Source organism: Pan paniscus, chromosome 6, assembly GCF_029289425.2.
Source record: "Pan paniscus chromosome 6, NHGRI_mPanPan1-v2.0_pri, whole genome shotgun sequence".
Taxonomy (NCBI): Eukaryota; Metazoa; Chordata; class Mammalia; order Primates; family Hominidae; genus Pan; species Pan paniscus.
The window spans coordinates 3,870,702-3,893,977 of record NC_073255.2 but is presented as its reverse complement, the minus strand read 5'-3'; positions in this window follow the sequence as shown (position 1 = coordinate 3,893,977).

The window sequence follows — 23,276 nt, the reverse complement described above, 5'->3', positions numbered from 1 at the left end:
TGTGTAGATATTTCCATGTTTATACAGATAGCGGTGTAGATATTTCCATGTTTATACAGATCACGGTGTAGATATTTCCATGTTTATTCAGATGGCGGTGTAGATATTTCCATGTTTATAGAGATGGCGGGGTAGTTATTTCTATGTTTGTAGAGATAGCGGTGTAGGTATTTCCATGTTTATAGACATAGCGGTGTAGATATTTCCATGTTTATATAGATGGCGTTGTAGATATTTCCATGTTTATACCGATAGCGGTGTTGGTATTTCCACATTTATACAGATAGCGATGTAGATATTTCCATGGTTATACAGCTCGCGGTGCAGATATTTGTATCTTTATACAGATGGCATTGTAGATATTTCCTTATTCACACAGATGGCGGTGTAGATGTTTCCATGTTTATACAGATGGCGGAGTAGTTCCATCTTTATGGAGATGGCAGTGTAGATATTTTCATGTTTATAGAGATGGCGGTGTAGATATTTCCATATTTATAGAGATAGCGGTGTACATATTTCCATCTTTCTACAGATGGCAGTGTAGATATTTCCATGTTTATACAGATGGCCGTGTAGATATTTCCATATTTATACAGATGTCTGTGTAGATAATTCCATGTGTACACAGATGGTATTGTAGGTATTTCGATGTTTATTCAGATGACTGTGTAGATATTTCCATGTTTTTACAGATGGCAGTGTAGATATTTCAATGTTTATAGAGATGTCGCTGTAGATATTTCCATGTTTATAGAGATAACGGTGGAGATATTTCCATGTTTATACAGAGAGCAGTGGAGTTACTTCCATGTTTATACACATAGCGGTGTACATATTTCCACGTTTATAGAGACAGCGTTGTAGGTTTTTCCATGTTTATACAGATAGCAGTGCAGATATTTCCATGTTTACACAGATGCCTATGCAGGTATTTCCATATTTATAAAGAGGGCTGTGTAGATATTTCTATGTTTATACAGATGGCAGTGTAGATATTTAAATGTTCCTACACATGACTGTGTAGGTATTTCCATGTTTATACAGATGTCTTTGTAGATATTTCCATGTTTATAGAGATAGCGGTGCAGATATTTCCATGTTTATACAGATGGCGGTGTAGATATTTCCATGTTTATAGAGATAGCGTTGTAGATATTTCCATATTTATACAGATAACGGTATAGAAATTTCCATGTTTATACAGATAGCGGTGTAAATATTTCCATGTTTATACAGATCACGGTGTAGATATTTCCATGTTTATAGAGATAGCGGTGTAGATATTTCCATGTTTATACAGATAGCAGTGTAGATATTTCCATGTTTATGCAGACCGCGGTGTAGATAATTCCATGATTATACAGATAGCGGTGCAGACATTTCCATGTTTGTACAAATGGCGGTGTAGATATTTCCATGTATATACAGATGGCTGTGTAGATATTTCCATGTTTATACAGATGGCTGTGTAGATGTTTCCATGTTTATACAGATGACTTTGTAGGTATTTCCATGTTTATACAGATGGCGGTGTAGATATTTCCATGTTTATAAATAGCTGTGTAGATATTTCCATGTTTATACAGATAGCGGTGTAGATATTTCCATGTTTATACAGATCGCGGTGTAGATATTTCCTTGTTTATACAGATTGCGGTGTAGATATTACCATGTTTATACAGATCGTGGTGTAGATATTTCCATGTTCACACAGATGTCTGTGTAGATATTTCCATGTTTATTCAGATGGCGGTGTAGATATTTCCATGTTTATAGAGATGGCGGGGTAGTTATTTCTATGTTTATAGAGATAGCGTTGTAAATATCTCCATGTTTATAGAGATGGTGTTGTAAATATTTTCATGTTTATAGTGAAAGCGGTGTAGATATTTCCATGTTTATACAGATAACGGTGTTGGTATTTCCATGTTTATACAGATCGCGGTGTAGAGATTTCCATGTTTATACAGATCGCGGTGTAGATATTTCCATGTTTATAGAGATAGCGATGTAGATATTTCCATGTTTATACAGATCGCGGTGTAGATATTTCCATGTTTATAGAGATAGCGGTGTAGGTATTTCCATGTTTATAGACATAGCGGTGTAGATATTTCCATGTTTATATAGATGGCGTTGTAGATATTTCCATGTTTATACCGATAGCGGTGTTGGTATTTCCACGTTTATACAGATAACGATGTAGATATTTCCATGGTTATACAGCTCGGGGTGCAGATATTTATATCTTTATACAGATGGCATTGTAGATATTTCCTTATTCACACAGATGGCGGTGTAGATGTTTCCATGTTTATACAGATGGCGGAGTAGTTAGTTCCATCTTTATGGAGATGGCAGTGTAGATATTTTCATGTTTATAGAGATGGCGGTGTAGATATTTCCATATTTATAGAGATAGCGGTGTACATATTTCCATCTTTCTACAGATGGCAGTGTAGATATTTCCATGTTTATACTGATGGCCGTGTAGATATTTCCATATTTATACAGATGTCTGTGTAGATATTTCCATGTGTATACAGATGGTATTGTAGGTATTTCGATGTTTATTCAGATGACTGTGTAGATATTTCCATGTTTTTACAGATGGCAGTGTAGATATTTCAATGTTTATAGAGATGGCGCTGTAGATATTTCCATGTTTATACAGATAACGGTGGAGATATTTCCATGTTTATACAGAGAGCAGTGGAGATATTTCCATGTTTATACACATAGCGGCGTGCATATTTCCATGTTTATAGAGACAGCGTTGTAGGTTTTTCCATGTTTATACAGATAGCAGTGCAGATATTTCCATGTTTACACAGATGCCTATGCAGGTATTTCCATATTTATACAGAGGGCTGTGTAGATATTTCTATGTTTATACAAATGGCAGTGTAGATATTTAAATGTTCCTACACATGACTGTGTAGGTTTATCCATGTTTATACAGATGTCTTTGTAGATATTTCCATGTTTATAGAGATAGCGGTGCAGATATTTCCATGTTTATACAGATAGCGGTGTATATATTTCCATTTTTATGCAGATCATGGTGTAGATATTTCCATGTTTATACAGATGGCGGTGTAGATATTTCCATGATTATAGAGATAGCGTTGTAGATATTTCCATATTTATACAGATAACGGTGTAGAAATTTCCATGTTTATACAGATAGCGGTGTAAATATTTCCATGTTTATACAGATCACGGTGTACATATTTCCATGTTTATAGAGATAGCGGTGTAGATATTTCCATGTTTATACAGACCGCGGTGTAGATATTTCCATGTTTATACAGATAGCGGTGCAGATATTTCCATGTTTGTACAAATGGCGGTGTAGATATTTCCATCTGTATACAGATGGCTGCGTAGATATTTCCATGTTTATACAGATGGCTGTGTAGATGTTTCCATGTTTATACAGATGACTTTGTAGGTATTTCCATGTTTATACAGATGGCGGTGTAGATATTTCCATGTTTATAAATAGCTGTGTACATATTTCCACGTTTATACAGATAGCGGTGTAGATATTTCCATGTTTATACAGATCGCGGGGTAGATATTTCCATATTTATACAGATAGCGGTGTAGATATTTCCATGTTTATACAGATCGCGGTGTAGATATTACCATGTTGATACAGATCGTGGTGTAGATATTTCCATGTTCACACAGATGTCTGTGTAGATATTTCCATGTTTATTCAGATGGCGGTGTAGATATTTCCATGTTTATAGAGATGGCGGTGTAGTTATTTCTATGTTTATAGAGATAGCGGTGTAAATATCTCCATGTTTATAGAGATGGTGGTGTAAGTATTTTCATGTTTATAGAGATAGCGGTGTAGATATTTCCATGTTTATACAGATAACGGTGTTGGTATTTCCATGTTTATACAGATCGCGGTGTAGATATTTCCATGTTTATACAGATCGCGGTGTAGATATTTCCATGTTTATAGAGATAGCGATGTAGATTTTTCCATGTTTATACAGATAGCGGTGTAGATATTTCCACGTTTATAGAGATAGCGGTGTAGGTATTTCCATGTTTATAGACATAGCGGTGTAGATATTTCCATGTTTATGTAGATGGCATTGTACATATTTCCATGTTTATACCGATAGCGGTGTTGGTATTTCCACGTTTATAGAGATAGCGATGTAGATATTTCCATGGTTATACAGCTCGCGGTGCAGATATTTATATCTTTATACAGATGGCATTGTAGATATTTCCTTATTCACACAGATGGCGGTGTAGATGTTTCCATGTTTATAGAGATGGCGGAGTAGTTAGTTCCATCTTTATGGAGATGGCAGTGTAGATATTTTCATGTTTATAGTGATGGCTGTGTAGATATTTCCATATTTATAGAGATAGCGGTGTACATATTTCCATCTTTCTACAGATGGCAGTGTAGATATTTCCATGTTTATACAGATGGCCGTGTAGATATTTCCATATTTATACAGATGTCTGTGTAGATATTTCCATGTGTATACAGATGGTATTGTAGGTATTTCGATGTTTATTCAGATGACTGTGTAGATACTTCCATGTTTTTACAGATGACAGTGTAGATATTTCAATGTTTATAGAGATGGCGCTGTAGATATTTCCATGTTTATACAGATAACGGTGGAGATATTTCCATGTTTATACAGAGAGCAGTGGAGTTATTTCCATGTTTATAAACATAGCGGTGTACATATTTCCATGTTTATAGAGACAGCGTTGTAGGTTTTTGCATGTTTATACAGATAGCAGTGCAGATATTTCCATGTTTACACAGATGCCTATGCAGGTATTTCTATATTTATACAGAGGGCTGTGTAGATATTTCTATGTTTATACAGATGGCAGTGTAGATATTTAAATGTTCCTACACATGACTGTGCAGGTATTTCCATGTTTATACAGATGGCGGTGTAGATATTTCCATGTTTATAGAGATAGCGGTGCAGATATTTCCATGTTTACAGATAGCAGTGTATATATTTTCATGTTTATACAGATGATGGTGTAGATATTTCCATGTTTATACAGATGGCGGTGTAGATATTTCCATGTTTATAGAGATAGCGTTGTAGATATTTCCATATTTATACAGATAACGGTGTAGAAATTTCCATGTTTATACAGATAGCGGTGTAAATATTTCCATGTTTATACACATCACGGTGTAGATATTTCCATGTTTATAGAGATAGCGGTGTAGATATTTCCATGTTTATACAGACCGCGGTGTAGATATTTCCATGTTTATACAGACAGCGGTGCAGACATTTCCATGTTTGTACAAATGGCGGTGTAGATATTTCCATGTATATACAGATGGCTGTGTAGATATTTCCATGTTTATACTGATGGCTGTGTAGATGTTTCCATGTTTATACAGATGACTTTGTAGGTATTTCCATGTTTATACAGATGGTGGTGTTGATATTTCCATGTTTATAAATAGCTGTGTAGATATTTCCATGTTTATACAGATAGCGGTGTAGATATTTCCATGTTTATACAGATCACGGTGTAGATATTTCCATGTTTATACAGATAGCGGTGTAGATATTTCCATGTTTACACAGATCGCGGTGTAGATATTTCCATGTTTATACAGATCGTGGTGTAGATATTTCCATCTTCACACAGATGTCTGTGTAGATATTTCCATGTTTATTCAGATGGCGGTGTAGATATTTCCATGTTTATAGAGATGGCGGGGTAGTTATTTCTATGTTTATAGAGATAGCGGTGTAAATATCTCCATGTTTATAGAGATGGTGGTGTAAGTATTTTCATGTTTATAGAGATAGCGGTGTAGATATTTCCATGTTTATACAGATAACGGTGTTGGTATTTCCATGTTTATACAGATCGCGGTGTAGATATTTCCATGTTTATACAGATCGCGGTGTAGGTATTTCCATGTTTATAGAGATAGCGATGTAGGTATTTCCATGTTTATACAGATAGCGGTGTAGATATTTCCATGTTTATAGAGATAGCGGTGTAGGTATTTCCATGTTTATAGACATAGCGGTGTAGATATTTCCATGTTTATATAGATGGCCTTGTAGATATTTCCATGTTTATACCGATACCGGTGTTGGTATTTCCACGTTTATACAGATAGCGATGTAGATATTTCCATGGTTATACAGCTCGCGGTGCAGATATTTATATCTTTATACAGATGGCATTGTAGATATTTCCTTATTCACACAGATGGCGGTGTAGATGTTTCCATGTTTATACAGATGGCGGAGTAGTTAGTTCCATCTTTATGGAGATGGCAGTGTATATATTTTCATGTTTATAGAGATGGCGGTGTAGATATTTCCATATTTATAGAGATAGCGGTGTACATATTTCCATCTTTCTACAGATGGCAGTGTAGATATTTCCATGTTTATACAGATGGCCGTGTAGATATTTCCATATTTATACAGATGTCTGTGTAGATATTTCCATGTGTATACAGATGGTATTGTAGGTATTTCGATGTTTATTCAGATGACTGTGTAGATACTTCCATGTTTTTACAGATGGCAGTGTAGATATTTCAATGTTTATAGAGATGGCGCTGTAGATATTTCCATGTTTATACAGATAACGGTGGAGATATTTCCATGTTTATACAGAGAGCAGTGGAGATATTTCCATGTTTATACACATAGCGGTGTACATATTTCCATGTTTATAGAGACAGCGTTGTAGGTTTTTGCATGTTTATACAGATAGCAGTGCAGATATTTCCATGTTTACACAGATGCCTATGCAGGTATTTCTATATTTATACAGAGGGCTGTGTAGATATTTCTATGTTTATACAGATGGCAGTGTAGATATTTAAATGTTCCTACACATGACTGTGCAGGTATTTCCATGTTTATACAGATGGCGGTGTAGATATTTCCATGTTTATAGAGATAGCGGTGCAGATATTTCCATGTTTATACAGATAGCAGTGTATATATTTTCATGTTTATACAGATGATGGTGTAGATATTTCCATGTTTATACAGATGGCGGTGTAGATATTTCCATGTTTATAGAGATAGCGTTGTAGATATTTCCATATTTATACAGATAACGGTGTAGAAATTTCCATGTTTATACAGATAGCGGTGTAAATATTTCCATGTTTATACAGATCACGGTGTAGATATTTCCATGTTTATAGAGATAGCGGTGTAGATATTTCCATGTTTATACAGACCGCGGTGTACATATTTCCATGTTTATACAGACAGCGGTGCAGACATTTCCATGTTTGTACAAATGGCGGTGTAGATATTTCCATGTATATACAGATGGCTGTGTAGATATTTCCATGTTTATACAGATGGCTGTGTAGATGTTTCCATGTTTATACAGATGACTTTGTAGGTATTTCCATGTTTATACAGATGGCGGTGTAGATATTTCCATGTTTATAAATAGCTGTGTAGATATTTCCATGTTTATACAGATAGCGGTGTAGATATTTCCATGTTTATACAGATCGCGGTGTAGATATTTCCATGTTTATACAGATAGCGGTGTAGATATTTCCTTGTTTATACAGATTGCGGTGTAGATATTACCATGTTTATACAGATCGTGGTGTAGATATTTCCATGTTCACACAGATGTCTGTGTAGATATTTCCATGTTTATTCAGATGGCGGTGTAGATATTTCCATGTTTATAGAGATGGCGGGGTAGTTATTTCTATGTTTATAGAGATAGCGGTGTAAATATCTCCATGTTTATAGAGATGGTGTTGTAAATATTTTCATGTTTATAGTGAAAGCGGTGTAGATATTTCCATGTTTATACAGATAACGGTGTTGGTATTTCCATGTTTATACAGATCGCGGTGTAGAGATTTCCATGTTTATACAGATCGCGGTGTAGATATTTCCATGTTTATAGAGATAGCGATGTAGATATTTCCATGTTTATACAGATCGCGGTGTAGATATTTTCATGTTTATAGAGATAGCGGTGTAGGTATTTCCATGTTTATAGACATAGCGGTGTAGATATTTCCATGTTTATATAGATGGCGTTGTAGATATTTCCATGTTTATACCGATAGCGGTGTTGGTATTTCCACGTTTATACAGATAACGATGTAGATATTTCCATGGTTATACAGCTCGGGGTGCAGATATTTATATCTTTATACAGATGGCATTGTAGATATTTCCTTATTCACACAGATGGCGGTGTAGATGTTTCCATGTTTATACAGATGGCGGAGTAGTTAGTTCCATCTTTATGGAGATGGCAGTGTAGATATTTTCAGGTTTATAGAGATGGCGGTGTAGATATTTCCATATTTATAGAGATAGCGGTGTACATATTTCCATCTTTCTACAGATGGCAGTGTAGATATTTCCATGTTTATACTGATGGCCGTGTAGATATTTCCATATTTATACAGATGTCTGTGTAGATATTTCCATGTGTATACAGATGGTATTGTAGGTATTTCGATGTTTATTCAGATGACTGTGTAGATATTTCCATGTTTTTACAGATGGCAGTGTAGATATTTCAATGTTTATAGAGATGGCGCTGTAGATATTTCCATGTTTATACAGATAACGGTGGAGATATTTCCATGTTTATACAGAGAGCAGTGGAGATATTTCCATGTTTATACACATAGCGGCGTGCATATTTCCATGTTTATAGAGACAGCGTTGTAGGTTTTTCCATGTTTATACAGATAGCAGTGCAGATATTTCCATGTTTACACAGATGCCTATGCAGGTATTTCCATATTTATACAGAGGGCTGTGTAGATATTTCTATGTTTATACAAATGGCAGTGTAGATATTTAAATGTTCCTACACATGACTGTGTAGGTATTTCCATGTTTATACAGATGTCTTTGTAGATATTTCCATGTTTATAGAGATAGCGGTGCAGATATTTCCATGTTTATACAGATAGCGGTGTATATATTTCCATGTTTATGCAGATCATGGTGTAGATATTTCCATGTTTATACAGATGGCGGTGTAGATATTTCCATGATTATAGAGATAGCGTTGTAGATATTTCCATATTTATACAGATAACGGTGTAGAAATTTCCATGTTTATACAGATAGCGGTGTAAATATTTCCATGTTTATACAGATCACAGTGTACATATTTCCATGTTTATAGAGATAGCGGTGTAGATATTTCCATGTTTATACAGACCGCGGTGTAGATATTTCCATGTTTATACAGATAGCGGTGCAGATATTTCCATGTTTGTACAAATGGCGGTGTAGATATTTCCATCTGTATACAGATGGCTGCGTAGATATTTCCATGTTTATACAGATGGCTGTGTAGATGTTTCCATGTTTATACAGATGACTTTGTAGGTATTTCCATGTTTATACAGATGGCGGTGTAGATATTTCCATGTTTATAAATAGCTGTGTACATATTTCCACGTTTATACAGATAGCGGTGTAGATATTTCCATGTTTATACAGATCGCGGGGTAGATATTTCCATATTTATACAGATAGCGGTGTAGATATTTCCATGTTTATACAGATCGCGGTGTAGATATTACCATGTTGATACAGATCGTGGTGTAGATATTTCCATGTTCACACAGATGTCTGTGTAGATATTTCCATGTTTATTCAGATGGCGGTGTAGATATTTCCATGTTTATAGAGATGGCGGTGTAGTTATTTCTATGTTTATAGAGATAGCGGTGTAAATATCTCCATGTTTATAGAGATGGTGGTGTAAGTATTTTCATGTTTATAGAGATAGCGGTGTAGATATTTCCATGTTTATACAGATAACGGTGTTGGTATTTCCATGTTTATACAGATCGCGGTGTAGATATTTCCATGTTTATACAGATCGCGGTGTAGATATTTCCATGTTTATAGAGATAGCGATGTAGATTTTTCCATGTTTATACAGATAGCGGTGTAGATATTTCCACGTTTATAGAGATAGCGGTGTAGGTATTTCCATGTTTATAGACATAGCGGTGTAGATATTTCCATGTTTATGTAGATGGCATTGTACATATTTCCATGTTTATACCGATAGCGGTGTTGGTATTTACACGTTTATAGAGATAGTGATGTAGATATTTCCATGGTTATACAGCTCGCGGTGCAGATATTTATATCTTTATACAGATGGCATTGTAGATATTTCCTTATTCACACAGATGGCGGTGTAGATGTTTCCATGTTTATAGAGATGGCGGAGTAGTTAGTTCCATCTTTATGGAGATGGCAGTGTAGATATTTTCATGTTTATAGTGATGGCTGTGTAGATATTTCCATATTTATAGAGATAGCGGTGTACATATTTCCATCTTTCTACAGATGGCAGTGTAGATATTTCCATGTTTATACAGATGGCCGTGTAGATATTTCCATATTTATACAGATGTCTGTGTAGATATTTCCATGTGTATACAGATGGTATTGTAGGTATTTCGATGTTTATTCAGATGACTGTGTAGATACTTCCATGTTTTTACAGATGACAGTGTAGATATTTCAATGTTTATAGAGATGGCGCTGTAGATATTTCCATGTTTATACAGATAACGGTGGAGATATTTCCATGTTTATACAGAGAGCAGTGGAGTTATTTCCATGTTTATAAACATAGCGGTGTACATATTTCCATGTTTATAGAGACAGCGTTGTAGGTTTTTGCATGTTTATACAGATAGCAGTGCAGATATTTCCATGTTTACACAGATGCCTATGCAGGTATTTCTATATTTATACAGAGGGCTGTGTAGATATTTCTATGTTTATACAGATGGCAGTGTAGATATTTAAATGTTCCTACACATGACTGTGCAGGTATTTCCATGTTTATACAGATGGCGGTGTAGATATTTCCATGTTTATAGAGATAGCGGTGCAGATATTTCCATGTTTACAGATAGCAGTGTATATATTTTCATGTTTATACAGATGATGGTGTAGATATTTCCATGTTTATACAGATGGCGGTGTAGATATTTCCATGTTTATAGAGATAGCGTTGTAGATATTTCCATATTTATACAGATAACGGTGTAGAAATTTCCATGTTTATACAGATAGCGGTGTAAATATTTCCATGTTTATACACATCACGGTGTAGATATTTCCATGTTTATAGAGATAGCGGTGTAGATATTTCCATGTTTATACAGACCGCGGTGTAGATATTTCCATGTTTATACAGACAGCGGTGCAGACATTTCCATGTTTGTACAAATGGCGGTGTAGATATTTCCATGTATATACAGATGGCTGTGTAGATATTTCCATGTTTATACTGATGGCTGTGTAGATGTTTCCATGTTTATACAGATGACTTTGTAGGTATTTCCATGTTTATACAGATGGTGGTGTAGATATTTCCATGTTTATAAATAGCTGTGTAGATATTTCCATGTTTATACAGATAGCGGTGTAGATATTTCCATGTTTATACAGATCACGGTGTAGATATTTCCATGTTTATACAGATAGCGGTGTAGATATTTCCATGTTTACACAGATCGCGGTGTAGATATTTCCATGTTTATACAGATCGTGGTGTAGATATTTCCATCTTCACACAGATGTCTGTGTAGATATTTCCATGTTTATTCAGATGGCGGTGTAGATATTTCCATGTTTATAGAGATGGCGGGGTAGTTATTTCTATGTTTATAGAGATAGCGGTGTAAATATCTCCATGTTTATAGAGATGGTGGTGTAAGTATTTTCATGTTTATAGAGATAGCGGTGTAGATATTTCCATGTTTATACAGATAACGGTGTTGGTATTTCCATGTTTATACAGATCGCGGTGTAGATATTTCCATGTTTATACAGATCGCGGTGTAGGTATTTCCATGTTTATAGAGATAGCGATGTAGATATTTCCATGTTTATACAGATAGCGGTGTAGATATTTCCATGTTTATAGAGATAGCGGTGTAGGTATTTCCATGTTTATAGACATAGCGGTGTAGATATTTCCATGTTTATATAGATGGCCTTGTAGATATTTCCATGTTTATACCGATACCGGTGTTGGTATTTCCACGTTTATACAGATAGCGATGTAGATATTTCCATGGTTATACAGCTCGCGGTGCAGATATTTATATCTTTATACAGATGGCATTGTAGATATTTCCTTATTCACACAGATGGCGGTGTAGATGTTTCCATGTTTATACAGATGGCGGAGTAGTTAGTTCCATCTTTATGGAGATGGCAGTGTATATATTTTCATGTTTATAGAGATGGCGGTGTAGATATTTCCATATTTATAGAGATAGCGGTGTACATATTTCCATCTTTCTACAGATGGCAGTGTAGATATTTCCATGTTTATACAGATGGCCGTGTAGATATTTCCATATTTATACAGATGTCTGTGTAGATATTTCCATGTGTATACAGATGGTATTGTAGGTACTTCGATGTTTATTCAGATGACTGTGTAGATATTTCCATGTTTTTACAGATGGCAGTGTAGATATTTCAATGTTTATAGAGATGGCGCTGTAGATATTTCCATGTTTATACAGATAACGGTGGAAATATTTCCATGTTTATACAGAGAGCTGTGGAGATATTTCCATGTTTATACACAGAGCGGTGTACATATTTCCATGTTTATAGAGACAGCGTTGTAGGTTTTTCCATGTTTATACAGATAGCAGTGCAGATATTTCCATGTTTACACAGATGCCTATGCAGGTATTTCCATATTTATACAGAGAGCTGTGTAGATATTTCTATGTTTATACAGATGGCAGTGTAGATATTTAAATGTTCCTACACATGACTGTGTAGGTATTTCCATGTTTATACAGATGTCTTTGTAGATATTTCCATGTTTATAGAGATAGCGGTGCAGATATTTCCATGTTTATACAGATAGCGGTGTATATATTACCATGTTTATACAGATGATGGTGTAGATATTTCCATGTTTATACAGATGGCGGTGTAGATATTTCCATGTTTATAGAGATAGCGTTGTAGATATTTCCATATTTATACAGATAACGGTGTAGAAATTTCCATGTTTATACAGATAGCGGTGTAAATATTTCCATGTTTATACAGATCACGGTGTAGATATTTCCATGTGTATAGAGATAGCGGTGTAGATATTTCCATGTTTATACAGATAGGGGTGTAGATATTTCCATGTTTATACAGACCGCGGTGTAGATATTTCCATGTTTATACAGATAGCGGTGCAGACATTTACATGTTTGTACAAATTGCGGTGTAGATATTTCCATGTATATACAGATGGCTGTGTGGATATTTCCATGTTTATACAGATGGCTGTGTAGATGTTTCCATGTTTATACAGATGACTTTGTAGGTATTTCCATGTTTATACAGATGGCGGTGTAGATATTTCCATGTTTATAAATAGCTGTGTAGATATTTCCATGTTTATACAGACAGCGTTGTAGATATTTCCATGTTCATACAGATAGCGGTGTAGATTTTTCCATGTTTATACAGATAGCGGTGTAGATATTTCCATGCTGATACAGATCGCGGTGTAGATATTTCCATGTCTATACAGATCGTGGTGTAGATATTTCCATGTTCACACAGATGTCTGTGTAGATATTTCCATGTTTATTCAGATGGCGTTGTAGATTTTCCATGTTTATAGAGATAGCGGTTTAGTTATTTCTATGTGTATAGAGATAGCGGTGTAGATATTTCCATGTTTATACAGATAACGGTGTTGGTATTTCCATGTTTATACAGATCGCGGTGTAGATATTTCCATGTTTATACAGATCGCGGTGTAGATATTTCCATGTTTATAGAGATAGCGATGCAGATATTTCCATGTTTATACAGATAGCGGTGTAGATATTTCCATGTTTATAGAGATAGCGGTGTAGATATTTCCACGTTTATACAGACCGCGGTGTAGATATTTCCATGTTTATACAGATAGCGGTGCAGACATTTCCATCATTGTACAAATGGCGGTGTAGATATTTCCATGTATATACAGATGGCTGTGTAGATATTTCCATGTTTATACAGATGGCTCTGTAGATGTTTCCATGTTTATACAGATGACTTTGTAGGTATTTCCATGTTTATACAGACGGCGGTGTAGATATTTCCATGTTTATAAATAGCTGTGTAGATATTTCCATGTTTATACAGATAGCGGTGTAGATATTTCCATGTTTACACAGATCGCGGTGTAGATATTTCCATGTTTATACAGATCGTGGTGTAGATATTTCCATGTTCACACAGATGTCTGTGTAGATATTTCCATGTTTATTCAGATGGCGGTGTAGATATTTCCATGTTTATAGAGATGGCGGGGTAGTTATTTCTATGTTTGTAGAGATAGCGGTGTAGGTATTTCCATGTTTATAGACATAGCGGTGTAGATATTTCCATGTGTATATAGATGGCGTTGTAGATATTTCCATGTTTATACCGATAGCGGTGTTGGTATTTCCACATTTATACAGATAGCGATGTAGATATTTCCATGGTTATACAGCTCGCGGTGCAGATATTTGTATCTTTATACAGATGGCATTGTAGATATTTCCTTATTCACACAGATGGCGGTGTAGATGTTTCCATGTTTATAGAGATGGCGGAGTAGTTAGTTCCATCTTTATGGAGATGGCAGTGTAGATATTTTCATGTTTATAGAGATGGCGGTGTAGATATTTCCATATTTATAGAGATAGCGGTGTACATATTTCCATCTTTCTACAGATGGCAGTGTAGATATTTCCATGTTTATACAGATGGCCGTGTAGATATTTCCATATTTATACAGATGTCTGTGTAGATATTTCCATGTGTACACAGATGGTATTGTAGGCATTTAGATGTTTATTCAGATGACTGTGTAGATATTTCCATGTTTTTACAGATGGCAGTGTAGATATTTCAATGTTTATAGAGATGGCACTGTAGATATTTCCATGTTTATACAGATAACGGTGGAGATATTTCCATGTTTATACAGAGAGCAGTGGAGTTACTTCCATGTTTATACACATAGCGGTGTACATATTTCCATGTTTATAGAGACAGCGTTGTAGGTTTTTCCATGTTTATACAGATAGCAGTGCAGATATTTCCATGTTTACACAGATGCCTATGCAGGTATTTCCATATTTATAAAGAGGGCTGTGTAGATATTTCTATGTTTATACAGATGGCAGTGTAGATATTTAAATGTTCCTACACATGACTGTGTAGGTATTTCCATGTTTATACAGATGTCTTTGTAGATATTTCCATGTTTATAGAGATAGCGGTGCAGATATTTCCATGTTTATACAGATGGCGGTGTAGATATTTCCATGTTTATAGAGATAGCGTTGTAGATATTTCCATATTTATACAGATAACGGTATAGAAATTTCCATGTTTATACAGATAGCGGTGTAAATATTTCCATGTTTATACAGATCACGGTGTAGATATTTCCATGTTTATAGAGATAGCGGTGTAGATATTTCCATGTTTATACAGATAGCAGTGTAGATATTTCCATGTTTATGCAGACCGCGGTGTAGATAATTCCATGTTTATACAGATAGCGGTGCAGACATTTCCATGTTTGTACAAATGGCGGTGTAGATATTTCCATGTATATACAGATGGCTGTGTAGATATTTCCATGTTTATACAGATGGCTGTGTAGATGTTTCCATGTTTATACAGATGACTTTGTAGGTATTTCCATGTTTATACAGATGGCGGTGTAGATATTTCCATGTTTATAAATAGCTGTGTAGATATTTCCATGTTTATACAGATAGCGGTGTAGATATTTCCATGTTTATACAGATCGCGGTGTAGATATTTCCATGTTTATACAGATAGCGGTGTAGATATTTCCTTGTTTATACAGATTGCGGTGTAGATATTACCATGTTTATACAGATCGTGGTGTAGATATTTCCATGTTCACACAGATGTCTGTGTAGATATTTCCATGTTTATTCAGATGGCGGTGTAGATATTTCCATGTTTATAGAGATGGCGGGGTAGTTATTTCTATGTTTATAGAGATAGCGTTGTAAATATCTCCATGTTTATAGAGATGGTGTTGTAAATATTTTCATGTTTATAGTGAAAGCGGTGTAGATATTTCCATGTTTATACAGATAACGGTGTTGGTATTTCCATGTTTATACAGATCGCGGTGTAGAGATTTCCATGTTTATACAGATCGCGGTGTAGATATTTCCATGTTTATAGAGATAGCGATGTAGATATTTCCATGTTTATACAGATCGCGGTGTAGATATTTCCATGTTTATAGAGATAGCGGTGTAGGTATTTCCATGTTTATAGACATAGCGGTGTAGATATTTCCATGTTTATATAGATGGCGTTGTAGATATTTCCATGTTTATACCGATAGCGGTGTTGGTATTTCCACGTTTATACAGATAACGATGTAGATATTTCCATGGTTATACAGCTCGGGGTGCAGATATTTATATCTTTATACAGATGGCATTGTAGATATTTCCTTATTCACACAGATGGCGGTGTAGATGTTTCCATGTTTATACAGATGGCGGAGTAGTTAGTTCCATCTTTATGGAGATGGCAGTGTAGATATTTTCAGGTTTATAGAGATGGCGGTGTAGATATTTCCATATTTATAGAGATAGCGGTGTACATATTTCCATCTTTCTACAGATGGCAGTGTAGATATTTCCATGTTTATACTGATGGCCGTGTAGATATTTCCATATTTATACAGATGTCTGTGTAGATATTTCCATGTGTATACAGATGGTATTGTAGGTATTTCGATGTTTATTCAGATGACTGTGTAGATATTTCCATGTTTTTACAGATGGCAGTGTAGATATTTCAATGTTTATAGAGATGGCGCTGTAGATATTTCCATGTTTATACAGATAACGGTGGAGATATTTCCATGTTTATACAGAGAGCAGTGGAGATATTTCCATGTTTATACACATAGCGGCGTGCATATTTCCATGTTTATAGAGACAGCGTTGTAGGTTTTTCCATGTTTATACAGATAGCAGTGCAGATATTTCCATGTTTACACAGATGCCTATGCAGGTATTTCCATATTTATACAGAGGGCTGTGTAGATATTTCTATGTTTATACAAATGGCAGTGTAGATATTTAAATGTTCCTACACATGACTGTGTAGGTATTTCCATGTTTATAAAGATGGCGGTGTAGATATTTCCATGTTTATAGAGATAGCGGTGCAGATATTTCCATGTTTATACAGATAGCGGTGTATATATTTCCATGTTTATGCAGATCATGGTGTAGATATTTCCATGTTCATACAGATGGCGGTGTAGATATTTCCATGATTATAGAGATAGCGTTGTAGATATTTCCATATTTATACAGATAACGGTGTAGAAATTTCCATGTTTATACAGATAGCGGTGTAAATATTTCCATGTTTATACAGATCACGGTGTAGATATTTCCATGTTTATAGAGATAGCGGTGTAGATATTTCCATGTTTATACAGACCGCGGTGTAGATATTTCCATGTTTATACAGATAGCGGTGCAGACATTTCCATGTTTGTACAAATGGCGGTGTAGATATTTCCATCTGTATACAGATGGCTGCGTAGATATTTCCATGTTTATACAGATGGCTGTGTAGATGTTTCCATGTTTATACAGATGACTTTGTAGGTATTTCCATGTTTATACAGATGGCGGTGTAGATATTTCCATGTTTATAAATAGCTGTGTACATATTTCCACGTTTATACAGATAGCGGTGTAGATATTTCCATGTTTATACAGATCGCGGGGTAGATATTTCCATGTTTATACAGATAGCGGTGTAGATATTTCCATGTTTATACAGATCGCGGTGTAGATATTACCATGTTGATACAGATCGTGGTGTAGATATTTCCATGTTCACACAGATGTCTGTGTAGATATTTCCATGTTTATTCAGATGGCGGTGTAGATATTTCCATGTTTATAGAGATGGCGGTGTAGTTATTTCTATGTTTATAGAGATAGCGGTGTAAATATCTCCATGTTTATAGAGATGGTGGTGTAAGTATTTTCATGTTTATAGAGATAGTGGTGTAGATATTTCCATGTTTATACAGATAACGGTGTTGGTATTTCCATGTTTATACAGATCGCGGTGTAGATATTTCCATGTTTATACAGATCGCGGTGTAGATATTTCCATGTTTATAGAGATAGCGATGTAGATTTTTCCATGTTTATACAGATAGCGGTGTAGATATTTCCACGTTTATAGAGATAGCGGTGTAGGTATTTCCATGTTTATAGACATAGCGGTGTAGATATTTCCATGTTTATGTAGATGGCGTTGTACATATTTCCATGTTTATACCGATAGCGGTGTTGGTATTTCCACGTTTATAGAGATAGCGATGTAGATATTTCCATGGTTATACAGCTCGCGGTGCAGATATTTATATCTTTATACAGATGGCATTGTAGATATTTCCTTATTCACACAGATGGCGGTGTAGATGTTTCCATGTTTATAGAGATGGCGGAGTAGTTAGTTCCATCTTTATGGAGATGGCAGTGTAGATATTTTCATGTTTATAGTGATGGCTGTGTAGATATTTCCATATTTATAGAGATAGCGGTGTACATATTTCCATCTTTCTACAGATGGCAGTGTAGATATTTCCATGTTTATACAGATGGCCGTGTAGATATTTCCATATTTATACAGATGTCTGTGTAGATATTTCCATGTGTATACAGATGGTATTGTAGGTATTTCGATGTTTATTCAGATGACTGTGTAGATACTTCCATGTTTTTACAGATGACAGTGTAGATATTTCAATGTTTATAGAGATGGCGCTGTAGATATTTCCATGTTTATACAGATAACGGTGGAGATATTTCCATGTTTATACAGAGAGCAGTGGAGTTATTTCCATGTTTATAAACATAGCGGTGTACATATTTCCATGTTTATAGAGACAGCGTTGTAGGTTTTTGCATGTTTATACAGATAGCAGTGCAGATATTTCCATGTTTACACAGATGCCTATGCAGGTATTTCTATATTTATACAGAGGGCTGTGTAGATATTTCTATGTTTATACAGATGGCAGTGTAGATATTTAAATGTTCCTACACATGACTGTGCAGGTATTTCCATGTTTATACAGATGGCGGTGTAGATATTTCCATGTTTATAGAGATAGCGGTGCAGATATTTCCATGTTTACAGATAGCAGTGTATATATTTTCATGTTTATACAGATGATGGTGTAGATATTTCCATGTTTATACAGATGGCGGTGTAGATATTTCCATGTTTATAGAGATAGCGTTGTAGATATTTCCATATTTATACAGATAACGGTGTAGAAATTTCCATGTTTATACAGATAGCGGTGTAAATATTTCCATGTTTATACACATCACGGTGTAGATATTTCCATGTTTATAGAGATAGCGGTGTAGATATTTCCATGTTTATACAGACCGCGGTGTAGATATTTCCATGTTTATACAGACAGCGGTGCAGACATTTCCATGTTTGTACAAATGGCGGTGTAGATATTTCCATGTATATACAGATGGCTGTGTAGATATTTCCATGTTTATACTGATGGCTGTGTAGATGTTTCCATGTTTATACAGATGACTTTGTAGGTATTTCCATGTTTATACAGATGGTTGTGTAGATATTTCCATGTTTATAAATAGCTGTGTAGATATTTCCATGTTTATACAGATAGCGGTGTAGATATTTCCATGTTTATACAGATCACGGTGTAGATATTTCCATGTTTATACAGATAGCGGTGTAGATATTTCCATGTTTACACAGATCGCGGTGTAGATATTTCCATGTTTATACAGATCGTGGTGTAGATATTTCCATCTTCACACAGATGTCTGTGTAGATATTTCCATGTTTATTCAGATGGCGGTGTAGATATTTCCATGTTTATAGAGATGGCGGGGTAGTTATTTCTATGTTTATAGAGATAGCGGTGTAAATATCTCCATGTTTATAGAGATGGTGGTGTAAGTATTTTCATGTTTATAGAGATAGCGGTGTAGATATTTCCATGTTTATACAGATAACGGTGTTGGTATTTCCATGTTTATACAGATCGCGGTGTAGATATTTCCATGTTTATACAGATCGCGGTGTAGGTATTTCCATGTTTATAGAGATAGCGATGTAGATATTTCCATGTTTATACAGATAGCGGTGTAGATATTTCCATGTTTATAGAGATAGCGGTGTAGGTATTTCCATGTTTATAGACATAGCGGTGTAGATATTTCCATGTTTATATAGATGGCCTTGTAGATATTTCCATGTTTATACCGATACCGGTGTTGGTATTTCCACGTTTATACAGATAGCGATGTAGATATTTCCATGGTTATACAGCTCGCGGTGCAGATATTTATATCTTTATACAGATGGCATTGTAGATATTTCCTTATTCACACAGATGGCGGTGTAGATGTTTCCATGTTTATACAGATGGCGGAGTAGTTAGTTCCATCTTTATGGAGATGGCAGTGTATATATTTTCATGTTTATAGAGATGGCGGTGTAGATATTTCCATATTTATAGAGATAGCGGTGTACATATTTCCATCTTTCTACAGATGGCAGTGTAGATATTTCCATGTTTATACAGATGGCCGTGTAGATATTTCCATATTTATACAGATGTCTGTGTAGATATTTCCATGTGTATACAGATGGTATTGTAGGTACTTCGATGTTTATTCAGATGACTGTGTAGATATTTCCATGTTTTTACAGATGGCAGTGTAGATATTTCAATGTTTATAGAGATGGCGCTGTAGATATTTCCATGTTTATACAGATAACGGTGGAAATATTTCCATGTTTATACAGAGAGCTGTGGAGATATTTCCATGTTTATACACAGAGCGGTGTACATATTTCCATGTTTATAGAGACAGCGTTGTAGGTTTTTCCATGTTTATACAGATAGCAGTGCAGATATTTCCATGTTTACACAGATGCCTATGCAGGTATTTCCATATTTATACAGAGAGCTGTGTAGATATTTCTATGTTTATACAGATGGCAGTGTAGATATTTAAATGTTCCTACACATGACTGTGTAGGTATTTCCATGTTTATACAGATGTCTTTGTAGATATTTCCATGTTTATAGAGATAGCGGTGCAGATATTTCCATGTTTATACAGATAGCGGTGTATATATTACCATGTTTATACAGATGATGGTGTAGATATTTCCATGTTTATACAGATGGCGGTGTAGATATTTCCATGTTTATAGAGATAGCGTTGTAGATATTTCCATATTTATACAGATAACGGTGTAGAAATTTCCATGTTTATACAGATAGCGGTGTAAATATTTCCATGTTTATACAGATCACGGTGTAGATATTTCCATGTGTATAGAGATAGCGGTGTAGATATTTCCATGTTTATACAGATAGGGGTGTAGATATTTCCATGTTTATACAGACCGCGGTGTAGATATTTCCATGTTTATACAGATAGCGGTGCAGACATTTACATGTTTGTACAAATTGCGGTGTAGATATTTCCATGTATATACAGATGGCTGTGTGGATATTTCCATGTTTATACAGATGGCTGTGTAGATGTTTCCATGTTTATACAGATGACTTTGTAGGTATTTCCATGTTTATACAGATGGCGGTGTAGATATTTCCATGTTTATAAATAGCTGTGTAGATATTTCCATGTTTATACAGACAGCGTTGTAGATATTTCCATGTTCATACAGATAGCGGTGTAGATTTTTCCATGTTTATACAGATAGCGGTGTAGATATTTCCATGCTGATACAGATCGCGGTGTAGATATTTCCATGTCTATACAGATCGTGGTGTAGATATTTCCATGTTCACACAGATGTCTGTGTAGATATTTCCATGTTTATTCAGATGGCGTTGTAGATTTTCCATGTTTATAGAGATAGCGGTTTAGTTATTTCTATGTGTATAGAGATAGCGGTGTAGATATTTCCATGTTTATACAGATAACGGTGTTGGTATTTCCATGTTTATACAGATCGCGGTGTAGATATTTCCATGTTTATACAGATCGCGGTGTAGATATTTCCATGTTTATAGAGATAGCGATGCAGATATTTCCATGTTTATACAGATAGCGGTGTAGATATTTCCATGTTTATAGAGATAGCGGTGTAGATATTTCCACGTTTATACAGACCGCGGTGTAGATATTTCCATGTTTATACAGATAGCGGTGCAGACATTTCCATCATTGTACAAATGGCGGTGTAGATATTTCCATGTATATACAGATGGCTGTGGAGATATTTCCATGTTTATTCAGATGGCTCTGTAGATGTTTCCATGTTTATACAGATGACTTTGTAGGTATTTCCATGTTTATACAGACGGCGGTGTAGATATTTCCATGTTTATAAATAGCTGTGTAGATATTTCCATGTTTATACAGATAGCGGTGTAGATATTTCCATGTTTACACAGATCGCGGTGTAGATATTTCCATGTTTATACAGATCGTGGTGTAGATATTTCCATGTTCACACAGATGTCTGTGTAGATATTTCCATGTTTATTCAGATGGCGGTGTAGATATTTCCATGTTTATAGAGATGGCGGGGTAGTTATTTCTATGTTTGTAGAGATAGCGGTGTAGGTATTTCCATGTTTATAGACATAGCGGTGTAGATATTTCCATGTGTATATAGATGGCGTTGTAGATATTTCCATGTTTATACCGATAGCGGTGTTGGTATTTCCACATTTATACAGATAGCGATGTAGATATTTCCATGGTTATACAGCTCGCGGTGCGGATATTTGTATCTTTATACAGATGGCATTGTAGATATTTCCTTATTCACACAGATGGCGGTGTAGATGTTTCCATGTTTATAGAGATGGCGGAGTAGTTAGTTCCATCTTTATGGAGATGGCAGTGTAGATATTTTCATGTTTATAGAGATGGCGGTGTAGATATTTCCATATTTATAGAGATAGCGGTGTACATATTTCCATCTTTCTACAGATGGCAGTGTAGATATTTCCATGTTTATACAGATGGCCGTGTAGATATTTCCATATTTATACAGATGTCTGTGTAGATATTTCCATGTGTACACAGATGGTATTGTAGGCATTTAGATGTTTATTCAGATGACTGTGTAGATATTTCCATG